The following is a 13,481-nucleotide window of genomic DNA, read 5'->3' on the forward strand; positions in this document are numbered from 1 at the left end:
AAAAAATCATTCTTTGGGAAGCAGGAGAGAAAAAGGAAGAAAGGAAAAAGAAAAAAATGAGAAAAGAAGGAAAATGGAAACAGGGCTTTTGTAAATAAAGAAGGAGAAGAGGAGTTTAAGGGAGGGGGAGGAAATGGGGGGGAAAGAAATCGAGTTACATCATGTAAAGGTACACATTCCCTATGATGAATACAATCAAATGTAAATCTAAATTGTACCAATAAAATTAAAAATGAAAAAAAGTAGGATAGATACTTCCATCTTCTCTTTTATTTGTCAGACTCTAGCATAACATGTTGGTGGCCTGGTAATTTCCCAAGGTAGTTAACCAATGAGTTACATGGAATTTTGTTGTTTTGTTTTGCTTTGTTGGAGAGAGGGTAGCATATTATTGTGAGCTCATGGATTTTTACACACTTGACATGTTTCTTTCCAGTTTAGTGATCGTTCCTTTTTATTCAAGTTGTCTCATCTTTACCCAGTGGATGCCTTTTCAAGATGTCTATGTCTTTTTGATGCCACTCCAGTAATTTGGACTTCAATGGTTTCTTTTCTTTCTAAGGTACTTTGTACATTTTTTGCTCCAGACCTAGAAATGGTCACTTTTCTAAGGAGGCCTGATTCCTCTTAGTAGTGAAAGGTATTTACAGAGACCACATTCTGCAGATCGAGAGTTTTCCAACCACAGACTGTAGAGCCTCCCACTTGTTTTCCAGATTCTATACCCTCCATGTGGACCCACCACAAGTAGCGTTGCCAGAAGAATCTTCCCAGGATGCGGTGGTCTACGTCGTCCCACTGTTTCATAATTTTTACAAACCTTGCTGTCAACAGGACCAAGCCATTCACGCCAACCTGGAGCTCAGGGCTTCCTTCCTCTATCCAGCCCACTCTTTTCTCTCTCCCTGCAGTTCTGCACGAGCACTGGGGTGCAGCCAGAAGCCCTGACTGGCTCCTGTAGGAGTCTGTGTCCATCTGCCTCAGTGTCACTGCTGGGGTTGAGTGGCCAGACATGCAGGCACTAGAGCTGGTCCTGGCACTGCCCTCTGCCAGCTGGGTGACTGGAGGGCATCATTGCTGCAAACTCCTCCTGTACAAGAAGAAGACACCAAACTCACAGCATCATGGGAGGATTAGATGAGAAAACCCATACCAAACTTTTAGCCCAGAGTATTAAAGATGGTAAAGAATAGTCCTCTGCCCTTCCCTGGGTCATTTACCCTCTGTTATATAATCAGATGGTTCTGAATCTAAAAATTCTGAGCTCTCCCTAAAGTACTCCAGCTATTTTTACCTGTCCTTTCACAAAAGGTTACAGCCCTGTCCCGTTGCCGGGGACAGGGCAGCCCTGAGTCACTTCCTTCCTCCCTGGGCTGCTCCTTCTGTGCTGGGCTGGCCAGGAGCCAGGCTGCTCCTGAGAGCCGCCATGCCATTGGGATCGTGCTCAGTGACATCCACGGGGATTTTCCTAAAACCACAGGGAGGCTGAGCAACCTCCTCCTGCCTGAATGGATCACACACTTGGCATCTGTCATTTTCCTCCTCAAACGGATAAGTCTTCCCCAGGTTACCAATGATCAGTAACATGGTTGATGTTAGAACCTCAAGCAAGAGATGAGTCTGTCTTTGTTATTGTTGTTTTTTCCCTTAAAAAATAACAATAGGTATATGGCTATAATCTGCCATCTAGACTGTATCTCAGAATGACCAGAAGAACTTAAAAGTACTCGCATCAGTAAAAATGTTGGTGGTCTGGGGCATGGGCCGGACATCAGTTTATAAATACTCTCAGTGATTCTCAAGGGCAGAGAAAGGCGAGGACTAGGAGGAGGTAAATATTTAGGAAGGTGTCGCTTCTCTGTCCCCAGGCAGGAGTCTCAGGGGCTGGAGAACTACAAAGTCAAAATAAAGCTGGCCTTTCTCTGATCTCCAGGACTCGCCTGTGTACTGTGGGGAAGGAAGAGGTAAGAGGTAGAGGCCCTTGCTGTCTCACATGGCTATGGGGCAGGCCAAGGGGTCTGAGCTATGTTCCCATAAAATCCTCGTCAAAGGTTCGCAGGAAATTGGCAGCTGGAGCAGGGTTGTGAGTGAGGACGGCGGCCTGGCAACACGGGGAGGGAGGATGGGCGTCAGGGGGGCTGGAGAAGACCCTGAGACTATGGGGTCCCGGGAGGGACGGAGAGCCAGGAATCCATCAGGAGCGATGGCACGTGCCCAGCACATGGGAACCAAGAAAGGGGGCTTCACTGCCTCCCCTGGGGCTGTACTGGCCAGGACTCCTGGTCTGTCTGTGCTGTGCCCACCTGACCTGTTGTGTGTTGGTTTTCTGAGGCTTTTGTATGGAGGCCTCAGTATCTTCACTGTTATGCTTTTGCTGTGGCTGAGCATGTGGCTAAGAAATTGTTACTTTATCGTTAAGAAAACTGAAGCTCACAGGAGTTAAGTGACTTGTCCAAGGCCACATCGCCAGGAAGAAGTAGAGCTGGACACAGACGCAGTTTCTGATGGAACTGTTCAAGTGCCTCCTCCCCCACTTCCGACAATCATGCTCCGGGCCTCCCTCGTGGCTGGGCACCTCCTTTTGGATGGAGCCTCAGAACCTGCAGCACCCACAGGCTGCCCCTGATTTTCCATCCTGGCTTTGGAGTCTTCCTGTCTACATGAACAAGAGCCCCACTGTGGTTGTACTGGTTAGAGGAACCATCCCTCTTGAAATAATTCTAATTTACCAGATGTGATCAAATCCTATGGTGAATAATTAACTTAAACATTTATTACAGTAAGAGATACACTGCCATTTCTCCTCTTTAAAATCTCCCCTTGCCTTGAACACACTTACCCCATCGATTTGCCACTTTCTGAAGCAGCTCTGGAAGTCCTCTTTCATGCCTTTTTTGGTAGCCTCAATATTCTGAGTAGATTCAAAAGGTCTGCAGCAATTCTTTGTCAAATGAAAACACTACAGTGTGTCCTTGTGCGCTTCCTTCACTGGATCTGGCACCATGTAACATCCGGCTCTTCCCCAATGTTGAAGCGACTGTGAAAGGGAACATTTCAGATCAATTCAGGACAGAGACAGACACAACAACACGACTAAAGACATTCAGGAAGAGGACAGCCAGAGCTGCTTCAGAAAGTGGCTAACGCAGTGGGATCAGTGTGTCTGAAGTGAGGGGGAACGAGCCTCTTGAGGGGGAACTCATGACAGTGTGTCTTTTACTGTAGTAATATTTTTAAAAATTTAGACTTTCACTGTATTTGTTGGTCACACCTGTGCATCCTCCTAAACACGTCCTCTAGCCCTTTAAGTGTTCTGCTTGCTAAAGAACTGAGGCTCCATAATTCCACCTTTTTCCTTTTTGGAATATAAAATTAGCAAATGATATGGGCGATGAACTTAACCTTTGTGAACTGTCAGAAGGTTTCTAGTTAAGACTTTGTTCCCAGGTTGCCTAGAGAAATCCAGAGGGCAGAAACCAACACTAAGATCTGTTAGAAAGGCTGCCTGGAACTCTGCCCACAGTCATTGGAATGAACTTCTTAAGAAGGAAGGCTGTGTTGGTTCCCAGCCGTGGCATTCACTTAATCTATGTCCCATATCTTGTGGGTACGATGAAGAGTTAGGAGGCCCATAATTTATTGCAGTGCTGTGCTAAGTACTTCACCTAGGTTATACCTCATTCTGACAGTGCCGGTATACCAAGGGGGAAACTGAGGCTCAGAGAGATTAAGTAACATACCTAGCTTTCCAAGTTGGTATGAAATAGAAACTGTACATGAAACTTCACATGTCTAAACCAAACTCCACATGCATAACCATTGTCTAAGTTGTCAGGATTTGCAACAGTAAAAACTTAGAGTTGAATTTGTGTATTAATGTTCACCATTTTATATATCACTTCTATTAGCAATAATTCCACTGAACTTGGCTTTTAAAATTCCTGATGTGGCTGTTCCTATAGATAGTATTGTAAAAATTCAATTTAATCTCATCCTTTCGTTGTACACTATAATTATTAACATGTATGATTTTCCATGTTAATGGGCTTCGCTGTGAAAATTCCTTCCATGCTTGTGTTTAGGCTGCTCATATCTGCCCTCCCAACTACCCTCACTGGCCCAGTCGCCTTATCCTCCCCTTGTAGCCTTTCTACTATTTGGTCTTTCTACTTTTAGGTCATCCTTTTTAAAATTCTAGATTCCGCGTATGTAATTTTATTCTTTTTAAAAATGACATCACCAATGTGTTTTAAGTAGATTTTCAATCAGTGATTGTTAATAAACAAACCAGTAATGATCCGAGTGTCATTTCTTCTCAAGATCTTTGAGCACCAGCTAGGCTTTTCCTTGTTATGTGGTGCATTGGGGTGGAAATCCCCTGGGGGCCCTGCCACCAGCAAGGGTTCACTCAGCCCGCCACTCAGCGTGACCAGGGTAGGTGTCCTCCCTGCCAGCACCAGCTTGCTGCTCTGAGACATATGATGTCAAAGCTCCAGTTTTCTGTGGTTCTCTCTGGCCAGCTGCTGGTGCTACAGTATTAGCTTTCTGAAGAGTCCTCTGGCTCCATGATTTTACAGCTTTATTCTTGGATATATGAGCTGTTCCCTTTTAAAACAGAAACCCAGCTATATTTTGCAGAGGCAACATTTCCTAGCCTGACATTAATTAATACCAAGCTCTTCTTAATAAAAATAGAGTAACAGCTGATTCCATGAAAAGATTCTGAAAAAAAAAATGAAATGATCAGAACTCAGGAATTTACGACCACTGGAAAATAGGACACCCAGTCTTGGTCTTTACCAATCACTTTGAAAAAAGCCAGGCAACTCAGAGGAGGCACGAAGGCCATCAGTCCTGAACTGCCACCACCTGCTTCTCTCTCTCCTCAGCTGGCTTTTCCAGGGCCACCAGCAGGCAGCATCAGCCTCCTGGTGTGGGGGAGTGGATCTCGAATTTGGAGAATTCCAATCTCATTATGCACTTGAAAAAAAATTTTTTTTTTGGATGATGATTCTTTTAGAAAGCTAAGAACTCTTTGATGAAACCAATAAATTCCTCAACTCAGGGAGAATTTTTGCGTTCAAGATGTTATTTGCATACAGCAGTTCTAAGAGTTTGGTGATAGAAAAGTAAGCTTCTCTACTAGACCTGGAGCCCTCTGGAGTGGGATGAGAATAACTGTTTTTGATTATTGATTTTTTTTTCAGTAGGATTTATGGGTAGAGAGCTTGGTTTTCTTTGTCATAAAGTGGCATGTGATCAAAGATAGGAAACCATAAAGTAGTAAAATAATCAGAATAACTTTCTTCATTCATTTACATAGAACTGAAAGAGGAGTGTTTTTTCAGATTTTATCATAAGTGAGAGACTTGCAAAAGCTTCAGTGTGATATCCTACTGGGTTCTGATGAAGTAAATTAACTCCAGCAAATTTGTAAAACTATATACAATTCAAGTGAAATAATCCATTAACTGTGAATATGAATCTTCATTTGGATATGTGGATGCAGCCATGTGACACAGAACAACAGAGATGAGTTAGGCCATTTTGTCATCTCAGGAAGTCACAGGATGCACTCACACTAACCTGGTGTGTATGTCAGTCTCCCTGTGTGGCTCCTTTATTCAGTCTAGAGATGCAATCAACTCAAGATGTGTGATGCTGCCGCCAGTGTCACAGGGCAGACTGTTTTACCATACACATCTTTTTCCAAGGAGGAGTATACTGTAAATGGATGATAAAAAGTATAATGCATATGTTTATTTGATGTTTCTACTTCTTTGTCTGAGAAGTGTCTGTTCATTTCAGATGTCCATTTTTGAATTCGGTCTTTAAATTTGGGAGATCTGATTTTTTAAAAGTTCTTTATATATTCTAGATAGTAGACCTTTATCTGAGGAACAGTTGGTAAATTTTTTTCCCACATCACTGGTCCTTCCAGAGATGTAGATGAAAACAACATTGAGATTCTACCTCACCCCAGAAACAATGGCTACTATCATGAAATCAAGCAATAAATGCTGGCAGGGCTGTGGGGACAAAGGAAACCTTCTCCATTGTTGGTGGGAGTGCAGACTGGTGCAGCCACTGTGAAAATCAATATAGAGATGCCTCAAACAATTAGGACTGGAAGTTCCATTTGAACCAGCTATTCCCCTGCTGGGTATCTATCCCAAAGAATTACATGAATCATATCACAGAGATATGTATGCACCCATGTTTATAGTGGTACGGTTTGTAACAGCTAAAGCTTGGAAACAGCCCAAATGCCCACCAACAGGAGACTGGATAAAGAAGATGCAGGGTTTTAAAAAAATAAAATTGAGTACTACTCACCCATAAAGAATGAGAAATGAGGCACATTTATAGCTAAGTGGATGCACGTTGAGGCCATACTCTTAAGTGAAATAAATAGGACACACGTGTAAATACCAAATAGTTTCTCTGGTGTGAGAAACTTAAGTGTAAATAAGGATCAAAATGTATAATAGATAATGTTAAACAGGAAGAGAAGGTCCAAGGGGGAAGGAGAAGTGGGAGGTGTAGGGGAAAAGAAAGAAGGGAAAGGAATAAATATGAGGAAAGGAAAAAACAGAAACAATGTCTTTGTAAATAGGGAGGGGTGGAGGGCTTGAAGGGAGGGCAGGGGAATGGGGGAGAAATAGAAACTAAGATGCATCATGCAAAGGTACAAGACTGCAATGATGAATGCCATCATATTGTACACCTAAAATGTACCAATAAACTTTTTTTTTTTTAAAAAAAAGCATAGTGCAGTAAAGACATAAACCAGTAACAGTAATTGATTGTCGTCGTCTTAGTCACTTTTTTGTCCTTTGACACCATAGTAGGAGAGGTTTATTTGGGCTCATGTTTCAAAAGTTTCAATTTGTGTACATCAGGCTCAAACAGAGAAACTGCATGGAGAGGCCTGGCCAGAAGAAACTATTCACAGCATGGTGACCAGGAAGCAGAGCGAGGAGGGAGGAGCCGGGGAGGGAGGTGACATCCTTCTGGGTCACAGGCCTAGTGACAGCCTCTTCCCGCCAGACCCCACCTCCTCAGAGCAAGTCAGCTGTATCCCTCTGGGGTCCAGTCCTTTTCCAAAAGCCCCGCCTATGGGTACATGAGGTCTTGGGGGAAATCTAGACATAATCCATCAGAGTCAAGATCAAGGGCTGAGTACTGTACATAGTTGCATTTGCTATATTTCTCCTGATGGGCAGCACGGTAGACTTATTGATACTGGTGTCACCACAAACACATGAATAAGGCCATGCACTACAATCCTATGATGGCTATGATGTCACTAGGAGATAGGATTTTTCAGCTCCATTATAACTTATGAGACCTGTGGTCCATCACCAACTAACCACCATTATATGCCCGTGACTGTGAAGATGGAGCTACTGATGCTCAGCAGGTCCTACAATTAACATTATCTGGATGATTTTAAAAAAGTCATCCTCTGTGCTGGTCAGGACGGAGCCCTACAGGACTCTGCGGCTCCCCATTGGGTGAGCAGGATGAGGATGACTTACGACTGTCACCAGATCATGGTGTGGTGACAGCTGTTGTTTGGAAGTTTAGAAAGGGGAAGAAGGTGTGATGGGTTTCCACACACCCACCTGTTCTCTGTGCATCTGCCATCCCCATGGGAAGAATATATCCACATAGCCAAGGTCCTTCTCGCCAGGGGCCTAGAATGAGAACATGGGGCAGAGGAAACTGGCCCACCAATCCACAGACAGGAGAGTGGTAAATAAATCCTTACTATTTTCTATTGAGATTTGGGGGTTGTTCTACAGTGAGATCATGACAATAGCTGCCTAATGCAGTTTGCATATTTCTTATCATAGATGTTGTTCTTTGTGATATAAGTAAATTATTTTCAAGGATTGTTTTGACCATGTTACAATCAATGCATTGACTTTAGTCTCAGGCTTATAAGTAAGATGAAATTCTCCATTTACTTTAATGACACCTTTGTTTCAGTCTTGTTTCATAAATAGAGATTTTTTTTTTTTTTTTTTTTTTTGGTACCAGGGATGAAACTCAGGACCTTGCAATTTCGAGGACAAGAATTTAAGTGGATCAATTTAATCTATAGTTAAAACTCCACAGAAATTCTGTCTTCTTATTATCAACATCTGAAACCAGCAGTTCTAGATAATTTATAATTGTTTTCATTTTCAATTTTGCATCCCTGTGAAATTTATACAGCAGAGATGTGTCCTTAAGTATGAACACACTGAGGGGAAAAAAAAAGGCATGAACAAACTGAGAAATACAGATGATCATTCATTTGGCACCATCTTCTAAGATTTCACACTTCAGGAATAAGCAAAATTAGTATAATTCGCTTCTTAAATGACTTACTAACATTACAAGCAAGGCAGCTGGAGAGAGGGAATCGTAGCTCCTGGTGGGCTGTGGCAGGCACATCTCCTGAGGGTTTAATGAGTGAGGTAAGGCTGACCAGCGTCAGACCTGCTGACCTGAGCACTGTGGCTCCTCAGTAGGAGGCCTGAGCTGTCTGAACCTCTGCAACCCCATCTACCTACAAACACTGAGAAGCTGGATGCCAGCATCATTTCAATCACCAAATTTCTCCACTGGCTTCTCGCTGCTCAAGTTGAATGTCAGTGGTCAGTTATCTGGGAAGTAGTTTTTAAGATAAAATGCTCTTCTTTCTTCTATGAGAACAAGGATTAGGGTAGGTCTTGGTTGCCATGGTTACCTCTCCCTCCTTGAGTTCAGAGTGCCTTCCTGTAGCAAACCCTCAGTCTGGGGGAGTAGGTTGAGAAGTCCAGTTTCTCACTGCCTGTGTTGGGGAGGAACATGGGGCACCTCTGACCTGACTCCCACAGATGCCCCACGTTCTCTGGCTCTGCTTGTCCACACTTGTCCATGCAGCCCATTTTCTTCTGTGGATGAAGGATAAGGTGGTAAAAAGCACAGGACAGCCTGACTTTCAGTTCCTGCATCCTTGTTTGTGTATTAAATATATTGGTCTGTTTGTTGTTGTTGTTGCTATAACAAAATACCTGAGACCGATTACCTTATCAAAACAACTTTACACAGAGGTTTATTTATCTCTCAATTCTGGGAGTCCAAGGAAGTGGCACCAGCATCAGCTTGTAGTGAAGGCCTCATGCTGGACTGCATCACAGAGAGGGAACAGAAGAGAGAGGGCACAGGAAGGAGGGAAGTAGGAGAGCAGGGCAAAAGAGCTGAGCTCTGGTATAACCCACTACCCTGGTAACCAACCTAGACCAGCTAGAACAAGAATTGTCTCCCAAGAGAAAAGCATTAATCCTTAAAGGTGTTCTTCCCAGCACGCACTACACAGGCGACAAGACTTCCTGCATATGAACCTTTGGGGGACAACCACATCGAAAGCACACAGTGGAGTGAGCATGGGAAGATTGCCCAGCTAATTTAGGCTTAATATCTGACCTGTAATAGCAGGCAGTAATAGCAATAATAATATCTGTGAGATTATTGTGAGGATTACCCCAGAGAATCCCATGAAGAGCCCGGCACAGCTGCTGGCTCAGAACACATCCTCAGCTAACAGCTACTGTAACGGAAACGATGACTGCTGTTGTGAAGGGAGATGCCTAGCATCATGTCGGTCTTCCCACTGCAGGGCATGACGACAGTGAAACAGGGCTCCTCTCCCACTGTGAGAGTTTCTATCTGGATGTCCCCCACAGGCATGTGGGCTTTTGGGAGGTGACTGAATCACGAGGTGTGGCCCTCACCCACAGATTGGTGCGCTGATGAGCTTGATACAAATGTGGTGTTGGGCGGTGGAGCCTGGTCAGGGAAGGTGGACTTGGCAGGGCTTCTCCCCATTTTCTGCTCCTCCCTTCAGTCTCTCTGCTTCCTGTCCCCTGTGCCCTGCCATTGTGCCTCAGAGCCAGCTGACTATAGACTGAAACAAGAGCCAAAGTAACTCTGGCCTTTAAATTGCGGAGTCAGGTATTGTGTCCCAGCAAGGAGGGAAGCAAGCTGGACACCCACCGCCTCATGCTTTTATCAACCTTCAAAAGCTCCAGAAAACGTGGTCTAGTGAGGGAGGCTGTGGTGTCAACATCTTGACCTCTGCCCCACCAGGCCCCCCGGGACCTCTTCAAGCTCATCGGGACTGCCAGCCACAGAGCTGCATGGACAGAGGGGGCCTCCAACATGGGCCACGGGTGCCTGCTGGAAACCGGGCCTGCAGGCACAGCATGGCAAGGCAGGACACACGCCCGCTCCCGGGGCTGTCTGACATTTCACTTCAGATCTGCTGAAGCTGCCCCCAGCTCCCCCGGGCTGCTGTCTGTGTGGTTTGACACACACGTCTGTCATCGGGTACATGCCATTTGAGGCTGCAGTGACGGGCAGGGCCCTGTCACCCACAAGCCACGCTGTGACACTGCCTCTGGGAGGCACCGTGCGGAAAAGTGTGTGAGTGACATGCCCCTCATTTCTGTGATTTGTCTGGCATCTGCCCCTGCTTTTTAGCGCCTGACTTTGGGAAACAGATCTAATCCAAAATGCACTGCTCTTGGGCCTCCCAGCTCCTCTGCTAAAGTGCGGCAAGGGTTCTCTTCCTGGGACAGCTCTCTCACAGCAAACTGTGGAAATCTCACCACACAGCCCTCTCCCCTCCAGGAGGCTGGCTCCTGGCTCTTCACTTCGGCAGGCTGACCTTCAAGTTCTGTTCACTAATCCCTTCACGAACACTGGCAAGGCGAGGCACAGCTGTCCCTCTGTATCTGCAAAGGTTTGGCCTCAGGACCCTCCACCCAAGATCCAAGATTGTCTACCCAAGATCCACAGATTTTCCACCAAGTCCCTTCTCTAAAATGGTACAGTATTTACATAGAACACACTTGCATCCTCCTATATGTTTAAAATCCTCTACAGATGACTTTTAATGCCTAATACAGTATAAATGCTACATCTATAGTTGAGGGAGTGTTAGGAAATAACGACCAGGGGGGAAGTCTGTCCGTATTCAGATTTTCCCTGATACTTTCCACCCTTGGTTGGCTGAATTCTCTGATGAGGACCCAGGAGCACAAAGGGCTGATGATATTGTGATCAATGCGAGGATACAGCTCAGTACTGCACAGCTGACAGGTCCACCAGAGAGACTGCCAGGAAACAAGAGTTGTGATGCTGAATGATGCCCACCATGATGCAGCAATGGACTGGGAAGGGAAGGCAGGTGAGGGTGCATAGGACTCTTCCTGATGCATGGTGGGCCAGGAAGGAGTATCTCTGGAGCTGACATGTGAGAAGGTTCTAGAAAGAACTTCCCAGGTGGAGAGGAAAAAGCAGGGAGGGGACAGTAGAAAGATATTTTCGCCTGGGATAAGAGCAAAGAAAGTCAGAGTAATGAGCAGATAGGAATGACACACATACCAGTAGATTCTCCAGTGGCTAGGGGTAGCTTGTGAAAAACAAAATCATTTAAAAGGCTGGTAAGGCCAAAATAGTGAAGAAGTTCAGATTGTCAGTGCATTTAGAGAAATTTTCAGAATTATTCTTCTTTATAGTATCCTCAACACTCACTTTTAAAACTGGTTAGCTGCTCCAATTTCACATGGAAATTTCAGAGAGATAAAAGAAGAGTGGGAAAAAAATTGAAGTATAACTTCCTTCAAGATTAATCTTTTCACAGGCTAAGAAGAAAACCAAGAGTAAATCAACCTAAAAATCATCTTTTTTAAACATTAAAAATTCCACTCCATTTTTATGGAAGGAATGCGTTAAGTAGGAGAGCAAAATGTCTTGCTCAAGTTAATAGGGAAACTCAAAGGCAAACCTAAATCACTTAATCTCTAGTCCAGGTCCAAAATGGTCATTTGTAAAATGTGTAGTGGATTCTGTGAACCCTGGTTAGGGGTTTGCTGTTCTCAAATCGGGGTGGCATTGCCCACTCTGGCACAGAGAACTTTACACCTTTCTTGACTTCTTGAGGAGTCTCAGATTCCTCAAGTATAAAACCAGACTCCCTAATGTAGCTTATTGTCTATTTCCAACAAAGGCTTTCCCACATCGCTGTGGCAAAAGCCCCACTTGGCAGCAAGTGGTTAGCAGCACCATTTTGTTTACTGAGGGCACAGAGCTCCACAGCCACCTGGGCAGCCTCATGCCGGGAGGACGCTGTGTGGAGAATTGACTGGTTGGAGATCTGGCCCTGGCACTCGTGGCTTATGGACGTGTCCCAGCCTTCTCCCCAAAGCGTTGCTGTCTCAGCTGTCTAGCACGGTCTCCCAGTTATGCTGCCCTCCTGGGATGCAGCATCTGCTGGGAGAGCACCCTGCTAAGTAGTAAGACCAACTCACAGGCTCGCTTTCTGGGTCCCCAGTTCCCCACCTGGGCTTTGGGCGTGGTTTGGAAGAATGTGCTTATATCTTCCCAGCCAGGTACGAGCAGACATGTCATCACCTCCCTCAGGGGACTGTTTCTTTGCCCACCCTCACTGAATTTGTACCTCTATGTCACCTTGTCTCTGTGTGGGGTTGGAGCTCTGCTTTGGTCCCTAGTCTTTTCGCAATGTCTCCTTAGTGGTGGAGGGCCATCTGCATTCACAGTGCATCTAAATGTCGCCTCAGGGCCACATAGCCCGGGTGCCAGTGCTGCAGAGCCATCTTTTCTCAGAGAAGCCTCTTTGAAGCACAGCGGGGTCACCAGGAAGCAATACAGACTATGCTGTCAAAGAGAAAAAGGACCGAGAAAGAAAGGGTGGAGAAGGTGAGGCAAAGAGGTCTGGCAGATGTGTGTGCTGGGGAGAGATCAAAAGCATCTATCAGGGGAAAGTCCATCAATTCATGTGCTCTGCTGTTTGTGGGTTCAGCAAATACCCACCGATAGCCTGCTGTCCTGGCACTGCCACCCCCCCTGGCGTGCCTCAGTGACCTAGGATTGCTGCTCCCCACAACCACACAAACTCAGGTCCTGCCCCTGAGGGGACGGAGGATCTGAAATACTGATTCCCCAAGTGCCAGATCTGGGCATTTGGTGGCTGTTGTTCATGCCGGTGAACTCCACTCAGTGCTCCCCCAAGTTCCCGCCTTTTACTGAGGATCTCGGATGCCTCACCCCAGCCCTATGAAGAGTAAAGCGATCATCTTGACAGGTACTTCCGATGGGGAAGCAGCTTCCAGAGTTAGGGGTTTTCTCCTCATTTAAAAATTTTTTTTTTTTTTACTTTTAATTTTATTGTTGGTTATATTTCCCAGGCTGATCTTGAACTACTGGGCTTAAGCCTTCCTGCCTCAGCTCCCTGAGCATCTGGGACTGTAGGCACATTCCACTGTGCCCAGCTCTATTTATGTTTTGTTTTATTTTTTAAAAAACTTTTAATCTTGGGATATTTTTATATTTTCATAAAAGTTGCAAAGATAGGACAAGGAGTTTCCCTGTATATTTTCCCCACTCCCTCTTCATGTGAACATCTTATATTATCATGATACGCT

At 45.1% G+C, this 13,481-nt stretch overlaps 1 long non-coding RNA gene across 1 annotated transcript in view; it reads right to left on the reverse strand.

The window, feature by feature from the left end:
* Nucleotides 1–301: 301 nt before the first annotated feature.
* Nucleotides 302–13,481, reverse strand: part of LOC104861390 — a 44,089-nt gene continuing 30,909 nt past the window's right edge. Inside the window, exons 4-5 of the long non-coding RNA XR_780016.1 lie at nt 2,840–3,037; nt 302–1,090 (exon numbers count right to left, since the gene is read on the reverse strand). This is a non-coding gene — a long non-coding RNA (uncharacterized LOC104861390). The remainder of the gene's footprint in view (nt 1,091–2,839; nt 3,038–13,481) is intronic.

Source organism: Fukomys damarensis, unplaced genomic scaffold, assembly GCF_012274545.1.
Source record: "Fukomys damarensis isolate Sample0158 unplaced genomic scaffold, DMR_v1.0_HiC HiC_scaffold_10, whole genome shotgun sequence".
Lineage (NCBI taxonomy): Eukaryota > Metazoa > Chordata > Mammalia > Rodentia > Bathyergidae > Fukomys > Fukomys damarensis.